The sequence below is a fragment of the Teleopsis dalmanni genome, chromosome 1 (assembly GCF_002237135.1).
Source record: "Teleopsis dalmanni isolate 2A chromosome 1, ASM223713v2, whole genome shotgun sequence".
NCBI lineage: Eukaryota > Metazoa > Arthropoda > Insecta > Diptera > Diopsidae > Teleopsis > Teleopsis dalmanni.
The window spans coordinates 27,955,485-27,965,012 of record NC_051846.1 but is presented as its reverse complement, the minus strand read 5'-3'; positions in this window follow the sequence as shown (position 1 = coordinate 27,965,012).

The following is a 9,528-nucleotide window of genomic DNA, read 5'->3' as shown; positions in this document are numbered from 1 at the left end:
CACATATGAGCAGTTAAATTGAAATAATGATGACTATATTTTTTATCAATAAAATCAATATAATATGAACAATTTTTTTGTCATAAAATAAATCAAGGATCGATTTAGTAATTAATTTGTCATAATGGTTTATCACAATTGTTCAATTTTATGTAATAGACAAAACTTAAACTTGGTCTTATGAAATTTAAATTTAATGAAAATTAGATGCAATACTCTATGGCAGTATTGCGTTTTGCCAAGCGCCAAACTCAACTTTAAAAATTTTTCAAAGTGGGCAAAATATTGCCTTAAGAAAACTGGTTAACGCCCCAAGGTACGTAAGAGGAGCGGATATTCACAGAGATCTGAGAGTCGATTTAGTCGAAAAAAACATTAAAGATCGTGCTCTGAAACTGTTCAATATAATTGACAGTCACAATAATCCAACACTCAGCATCTTAAAAATACAGCGAAATTTGATAAACACAGGCAGATACAAACACATCAGATCCATCATATTATAAAGCCCCGTATTCAGTTATTCTTAGTGTGACTTAAAACTGTCCACAGATAAAATAGAGTAAAGGTACTGATTCACCAACTCAGACATCTGAATATCAAGTCAAGTTATCTGAGATAAATTCAAAAATAGTTTAATTGTTTTACTAACTTTAAGTTGATGTGGACTTAAGAAAGATGTAAACTAAAACTATAAACACTATTTCAAAAAATTAGATAGACTTTTTCGATAATAGCTTTAATCATGTTATTAATATTAAGTTGACGTAAATTTATAAACATATGAACTAAAATTACAATATTATTGGTCTTAATTTTATTCTATTATTTATTCATCTTTATGGTTATCCTTTTTAATTAAACTGTCATTATATAATATATTAAAAACAATCAGTTCCTGCTTTTTTTTTAAATGAAGTTAAATTATTTTAAAATTAATAATTTCTGAGTAAAAATGCAAATCGTGTTTTATAAAATGGTTAAATTAACTTTAAATTTATTTTCTATGAAATATAATTTAAACCTTTAAATTTATTTTGGGACTTTTTTTACTGTTAAAACCCTTTAAGCGCTTTAAGCCCTTTAAAATTTATTAAGACTTAGAACATTTAGTTTATTTTTAGATGAACGTGATTAAGATGTACTAAAATTAAATAAATAAAATTAGTATATATATGATAATAGTGTCTGAACCCTTTTAGGTTCGGAATTTTGTACTTTATTACCGGCACATTTATTTTAATAAACAAAGAACAGGTTTCTTTAGATTAAAAGTTACAATGCAATTTTATCTGGGCAAGGAAATGAAGCTAAAAATAAAAATTGCAGTTGCGTTTCGAGATAAATGATCGCTGATTATTTACTGTCTGGTTACTGTTCTTAAAAAATTCTCCGAATTGATAAGTATTAAAATACCAGAAAGTTAAACAAAATAAAAAATTAGCAATGCTTTCTGGAAAATATAATTATTATTGTTTGCTTTCAGTGTATATATTAAATCTGTAGAGCGCGCCAGAGTGCGGGCGAATTATATAGTAAACTGAATATATCTCTCGCTGCGATGATAGATTTAACAAATACACTGATAAAAATACTGGGCTTAAAGAGATATTTGTGAAATTTACTAGCACAAGTACATACTTTATATATGGTATATGTGGTGGGTATAGCACTGAATACCGCCATTATAGAAATAATTTAGCTAACAAATAATTTATGTAAACAATTAAAAAATAAGTAATAAATTAAATTTTTTATTTGCACGTAAAATTTATGTGATTTTTGTTATTCAGTTTTAAGTTTTAAAAAAATTATTTATTATTTCACAAGCACATAGATATAAGTTGCTGTGTTTTTATTTCATTATATACAATTTGTTTTCATTGTTTTTTTTTGTTTGCTGGAATATTTTTAAAAATAAAAAAAAACAATTCAAAAATTTTACAAGTGATACAATGTATTTAAAAATATTTTTGAAATTTAAAAAAATACTTTTTACATATATTATTCAAAATTTTTATTATTGATTATTTTTAAGTTTTAATCAATATTAATCAATATTAATACTAATATAAATCTGAAATGAATTTAAATTGACTTGATTTTATGTATCTTGCATACATAATTAATAATATTTTTATGCTTGAGCAGTTTTATTTCTATGTATTAATTACTGCAGTTATTAATTATTTATAAATCACAACTAGTATCTGACCGGACACCTGATATTATTTACATTTTCTCAAAAGCTCGTTTTAATATTGTAAGTAAATAAAAGGTTTCGAAAGCGTTTAATATGCTTACTTTTTAGATGCGTTTGGCTTTCGCTTCAAAAGTTAAAAGCTTTTCCACTATTTTTATATTAATATTTGTTTATAACTATTATTTCTTTAAAAAAAACAGACAAAATAGTTTTTTTTGAATTTCACATTCACTTTGTGCGTTTTAACATTTTTCCACTTTTAGCCAAGCTAAGCTTGATCACATGCCAAGCTTAAAACTTAACCAACACATTCAAGAAAGTGTACACACAGTTTAATGTAGTTGACCACGAACCGGGATTAAAGCTATTGAAACAGTTTGAGTTTTTAATGCTCAGTTCTATTATAGCGCACGATTTTTTCCGTAAATTTTACTGCCAACAACGCGACGCATTCAAGTGTTAGCGATCAACTGAGACGGCTTGAGTATTTCATATCTGGAACACCTCACTTTGATCACACTTCTCTCTCATTAAAACCTACTACAGTTCGTTATCGATCGTTGGTGCTAATGTATTTTCTTCTTAAATATATAAATGTATTTACTCATATATGTGTATATTAATATATTTTTTGTTTATATCCACAGAACTTTATTTGATTTTTGTTGAGTATAAAAAATATATAAAATTTTATTCAAAAAAATTATTGAATGCAAAAACTAGCTGTAAACTGATCGCACAACTTCACGATATATAATTCTCAATTACTCTTAATTGTCATTATTATGGAGTCTGATACGTATAACATACTACTTTAAACTATTTTTAGATATCATATATATATTTTTATAAAGTATTGGTTTTATACCACAGATAGTTGCGGTTCGACTTTATGCTTAAAAATATGTTACTTACCACGAATTTTATTTGAATTTTACTTTTATGTATACAATAAGTATTAGTAAAAATAATTATTATTATTAATAATATATTATATACTCATTTATAAAGTATCTTGACTTATAATAATTATTTAAAATCATAACTACTTACAATGAACTTAGCATATTAAGTTTTCTTTATAAAACCTATATACTTGAACTCAATATCAAGAAATTATATGTTTAAAAAAAAAATTAAATAACAACAAAATAATTAAGTAGACAAAATATATGTTTAAATTAATAATTATTTATGATTTAAAAAAAAATAATAATAACGTTGTTACTTTATTGTCACAACGTTCTAAAACGAAACTGTTTGTTTAAACTCAATTACAAAGTTGGTCTCTTGGGGCGTATGATGAATTTATCTAATGCAATAATATACCCACTCATATGCACTTTATTTCAGAAATGCGGATGAGTATATGAAAAAATTTCTGTAGGTGAAAGCGGATGATGATGTGGAAATATATTATTTATTTGTTTATTTAAAGTAAAAACTAATTTACGGTAATTAATATAAGTAGTAAAGGGTTCAAGTACTTAGATGTTTTCAGTTTATATTATGGTGTACAAAATATATATGTATAAAAAAGTGATGTTATAATAATAGAAGGAAAAAATTTTCAAAAAACCTTATGCATAGTTTAAGATTATTTTAAGATATGAAGACTGTATTCTTCATATAAGATTTTGATGCAGATGTGTCATTATTTAAATAATAATACAAAAAACATTTAGTGCTACATATTTAAAATTGTTTTATTGGATTACGAAGATAATTCCATATATTACAAATTATTAATTGTAACCAAATATCCAATAATTTTTTTTTCTTAACCAATACTTTTTAGAATTAGAACCTAATATTTGCATAATAATAAATTTACTACTGCAATTTAACAACATTTATGATTTATATAAAATTTTTGCTTCTTATATTAAAAATTTCACGAATTTAAAAAAAATAAAACAGACGATAGTGACCCATAACTTCAGTTAAATGAAAGACGGCAATATTGAAAACATTAGTATAATTGGCGAAGATAATTAACAACATTATGAAATTTATGAAATAACTTCCAAATCTAATATAATTTAATATGGATGATCTGGATAATCTCAATGAGGATGTGGATGGGGATGAGAATGAAATGCAGATGACAATGTCGATACGGATGAGAATACGATCGCGCATGAAAATGCGATTGCAAATAAGAATGTAGACTTAAAGTAAGTTGCAGATGTGAATGAGGATTTCCAATTTCGTAATAATGATCCGGTTGTACTTTGATTGAACTTTAAATTTTGCAAGAAGTAGAGTTAACTTAAATTTAAGATAGATAATAAACAGATTATTTGAAAATTAGGTCATTATTTATAATTTAATACGAAATTTCAATCAGATTTTTTTGAAAGAGAAATGTATATATCTTGATTTTGAATAGTCGAATGGTTAAATAACAATGTTTTTTCACTTCAACCAAAAAAATGGAGAGTCTGACTAAAAGTGCAAATATTTCTAATAGAACTAAACTCTTAAATAGAACGTAAATATCACTAAGATCTTATTTATACAGGTGAATTAAGATAACGTTTATTCTTATATAAATGTAATAACAAATGTTTTTACATATAAACAAATTACATATAAACAGTGTAAAACTTCAAACGATTTTAGATAATATTTTTTTAAAAATAATTAACTGCAATGATTAAATTTAATTAGATAAAATGGTCTTCTAAACCTTATTTGTTTAATTAATTTATTTTAAAGGTTTTCGTTTGTTTATTACTATTATTAAAAAACTTTTTTATTTTTAAATATAATACTTCGACTTGTGACTTATACTGACCGTTTACTCATTGTAAAAAATAATTACAAGAAATTAATAAATCAAAGTTCAGCTCTGCATATGTTAATATTTTAACTTAAATGAAAATTTTAATATACATATTAACGTATAAATTACGCTATTTAATTAATTTATTTATATTATAAATTGTTTATATATTATTATGAGTGTTTGACATCAGCAACATTCCATAAAACAAGCTATTAACACATTACACTCTAGATTTATAATATATAACATATAATTAATTCATTATTAGCATTTAATGACGTGCAATGTTTCTATATGTTATAAAAAATTATTATCAAATACACATATTATTATCAGATACAAATTACTTATTGCATACAAAATTTTTCCCATATAGATTTATTTGATGAACAGTTGTTTTTTTACCGACTATTGTTGCAAGAGATGTTCTTTCGGTATTCCATCTGTTGCATTTGAAAATGGAGTGTTCAGCATTGCTTTGTCTGCATCTCTGTATGTATATCTCGGATCACTTGCTTTGCCAATGTGAAAATAGTATTTTTGAAAATGTCCATAACCAAAAAGAAAGTGCATTAGATAACAGTCTGATAACTATCTGAACATTTCAATACCTATGGGATCAATTTTACTGTTTCATGTTAATTACCTAATTACCACTAATTAATTAAATTTATAGAAAAATTACGAATAATTAAATTTATTAATATTTACTTAGGTCGACTGAAAACACTTACTTACGCTGAATTACAGTAAGTGATTAAAAAGAATGGAACGTACTTTAAATTAGGTACGACAAGAATATTATTTTATTAATATTGTTTATGATTATTTTTATTATTATGAAATTATAAAACAAATAATATATAATTTTAAAATATAAAATAAAAAAATAAAATTTTAAAAATATCCGGATTTTGTTGTTTGTTAAATACTTCTTAAGTAATAGACTTTTTTCAAAAATTTGTTTTGTTATGTTGATACACCCTTTCTTGATATATGGTACAAATTTGAGCGCCATCTGTCAATTAGTTTGTTTACTGCAGCTGTTAATGTGAGACTACCTCAAGTGCATTTAGCGATTTTTACTATGGAAAATTCTTATTGTACGCGATTTTTTGACCAAACACGGCACAACTGTCATCGCTCAGGCACCAGATTCGCCAGATCTGGATCCGTGCGACTTTTTTCTGTTCCCGAAACTCAAATTGCCCCTTCGTGGTAAGCGTTTTGAGTCGATTGAATCGGTAAAAGAGAATTCGTCAAAGGAACTAAAAGCCATACATTCACGGGCCTATGAAAAGTGTATGGAAGATTGGGTTAATCGTTGGCATATGTGTATCGCTTCAGAAGGAGCATATTTTGAAGAAGAGAAAATAAATTTGGAATAAAATTTAAATTTGTGTGTTTTATTTACAAAATCTGAGTACTTTTTGAGCTGGAGGTAGGGATAGATTTGAGATATATAAAATACGAACTAGTAATTTTCTTTCATCGCATTATTTAATACTAAAGTAAGTGCAAATGAAAAATACTAAAAAAGCTCTCAAATTTTATCATATGTCAATGAACTCATCTAATAATATTCCATTCGATAAGTGTGAGTTTATATTTTATTACGAAAAGCAATTACGTTTGCAACAAAGTAGAGATAAAACCACACATGTTCTGTCATCAGGTTTACTGGTGTTGTTAATGGTTAGGTATCAGAGATAGGTATCAGTATCACTAAGTTTTATATATTAAGTACGGTAGATAGATTTTAGAACACACAATCTAACAAAATATCCTTCATTTCTCCAATTGTTACGATTGCGAGCTGATTGTATTCAAAACACTTTAACATTAATAACCGTTTAATCAACATTTACATATTTTAGGAATTTATTTTTAAAATTAGTGTATAATAAATAATTTACTCAGAACAATTTATTGTTTAGTGGAGAAGTTTACTTCTGCCGCAGTAGTTTTGTCACTAAACGAATGCAATACGAATTCTGTATTAAAATTCAATGGTACTCTAAAAATTACTGGAGGTATCATAAGGCATCATAGTCCTTAAAAAAATGCAAATAACGATACATGCTAAGTTTGGATGGTTTTTGAATACAACAGGAAAGTGTTACACACCGTACCTTGAGGATTTCCATGGATTAGTAAAGAATTAGTTTGATAACAGAAATCCCCAAGAAACCTCCCAAGATTTACCTGGATATCAAGATAGGTATACTAATGTCTTTGCAAATACTTAAAAAGGTTTATTTATGCAGACAATTCAGCATTAATTTCAGTTATGAAAACCAACATAAAAAAACTATTCGTGAGATATTGCTTCCAAGTTGCTGTTTTTTTGGAAGTTCCAAAAGAGGCCATATGCTAGAAATCATTTTTCCCATATTGCTGTTAAATTATATATTATATGAAAAATATTACCTTATTTTAGTTTTTCTGCACGTAGTTCACTTTAATTTAAAACTCTATGCACCATATATTATCATGAATATTGTCATGAAAGTAATACAGGACTTTGATCATTAAATAATATTTAATAAGTACACCTGAACATCAAATTATCTATTAGAAATCTCTTATTTATTGCGATGGAAGTTAATTTTAATGGTGAATAAAACCCTTTGCTTTTCGCAGCTTCTCTTAAATCTGTTTCTAATTTTATTGGAAATATCAATGAAAATAGTTATAGTAACACTTAATCGTTCTTTGTTAGGATTATTTAAATATTTTTGTTGCACATTGAAATTAGTTTTACTGTGTTAATCAAGTAATGTGTTAATCAAGAGACTATACCTATACCCAACTACAATAATAAGGCCTGAATAATTTTTACTGAGCTGTGCCAAAAAATTCTTGACGATCAATCTTCACCTTAAGCTTATGATATTCAATAGAACTAATGAATAATACCTAATTTACCTATTTGATTTAATTTTTTCAAAGTTAGGCAAAATTTTTAAGTTTTCAAAATAATTAACCAATACTATTTTAAAAAGTTAAAATGTTTACAACAATCGATTATAAGCCAATATTCTTATAACAAATGCTTCAGAATATTAATATTAACTAATAATTCAAGTTACTATGTATTAACAGTTTTTTGTGATTTTGAAACATTAAAACTATAAAATTTATTGAATTTATTTTACTGTAAACAGAGATATATACACATACATATAACGTTCATTAAGTAAATACAACTATTTTTTAATAGAATTGTATTGAATAAAAATAAATATTTCAATAATAGTTAGAAATACTTGTTTTAAAGCAATTAATTAAAAACTATATGTAAATATGTATATTGAAATGTAATCATGATGTAAATCATGATGTTAATCTGTTAAGATTAATATATTAAAGCCATAATAAAACTTAAAAAGTTTTTTATAAGTGTTCTTAACATAAAAATGACACGTGAATACATTATATATATAATGTATAAATGATATATATAATATATAATTATTAAAATTATATAATTATTATTATTTTATTTTCTTATAATTATTGTTTTGCAATAAAAATAACTTTTCATATTTACTTAAAAACTAAATATATAAATATATATAAATAAGTATATGTATATATAAGCGTAATTCCTATTGTTTAATAATAATATTATTAAATTAAAATATTACAAATATATAATATACTCGAATATTACAACAATGTTCAGAAAAAATTTTAAGTTTATATGTACTTCAGTGTTACAAATACTTTTCCATGTCTTCAACACTTAAAATCTGGCTTTCTTTAACTAAAAGCAAAACGATTAACATTATTTTTTTTGTTTTTATAAAAAGACATTATAACATTAACACATATTTTGCTTTACTAATATGTTTTTATGCTCATTATTAATATCTTCGGCAATATAATGTATCGGTTTTAGTAAAAAAAACTAGTTTCATAAAATTTAACTCAGTTCAAAAGTTGCCTCCGAACTGCAAAGTGAGCTACAAAATACGTTTTAAGACCTACAAGTAAGCATAAGATACTCTTTCATATACAGAAGCCTTCTCCGGCTTCTACCACAAGATAGATAATCACCTCTTTTGTCTACGAATATTATCAGTGGCGCGTTAAGTCAATTAAACCTGTTGAAGCGGTTCGTCATACATACACTTGACATCAGTAAACTTTAAACAATCTCAAGCGTTCAATATATTCATATCGCTACTACTTTGTTGTTTTTATAAAGTATATAATATAATATTATATATGTATTGATTATATTTATTTACACGGAAAGCTGTTATGTACACACATTCGTCTATACAATGAAATAAGTCTGTAAATAAAGAAACTTAACAAATACATACTAATCTTGAAATAAACAAATTTTTTGAAAAATTTAGAATTATTTATTGTTAGCATTTCTATGGAAAAATTCTCCCACTTGTGCTAAAATTCTTTGACTAAGAAATATAGAAAATAATATAATATATAAATATTGGCGGTTATTGTGTCTCACAATAGTTTATATATCTTTAAGTCAACAAAAAGTTAACATTTAAAAAAT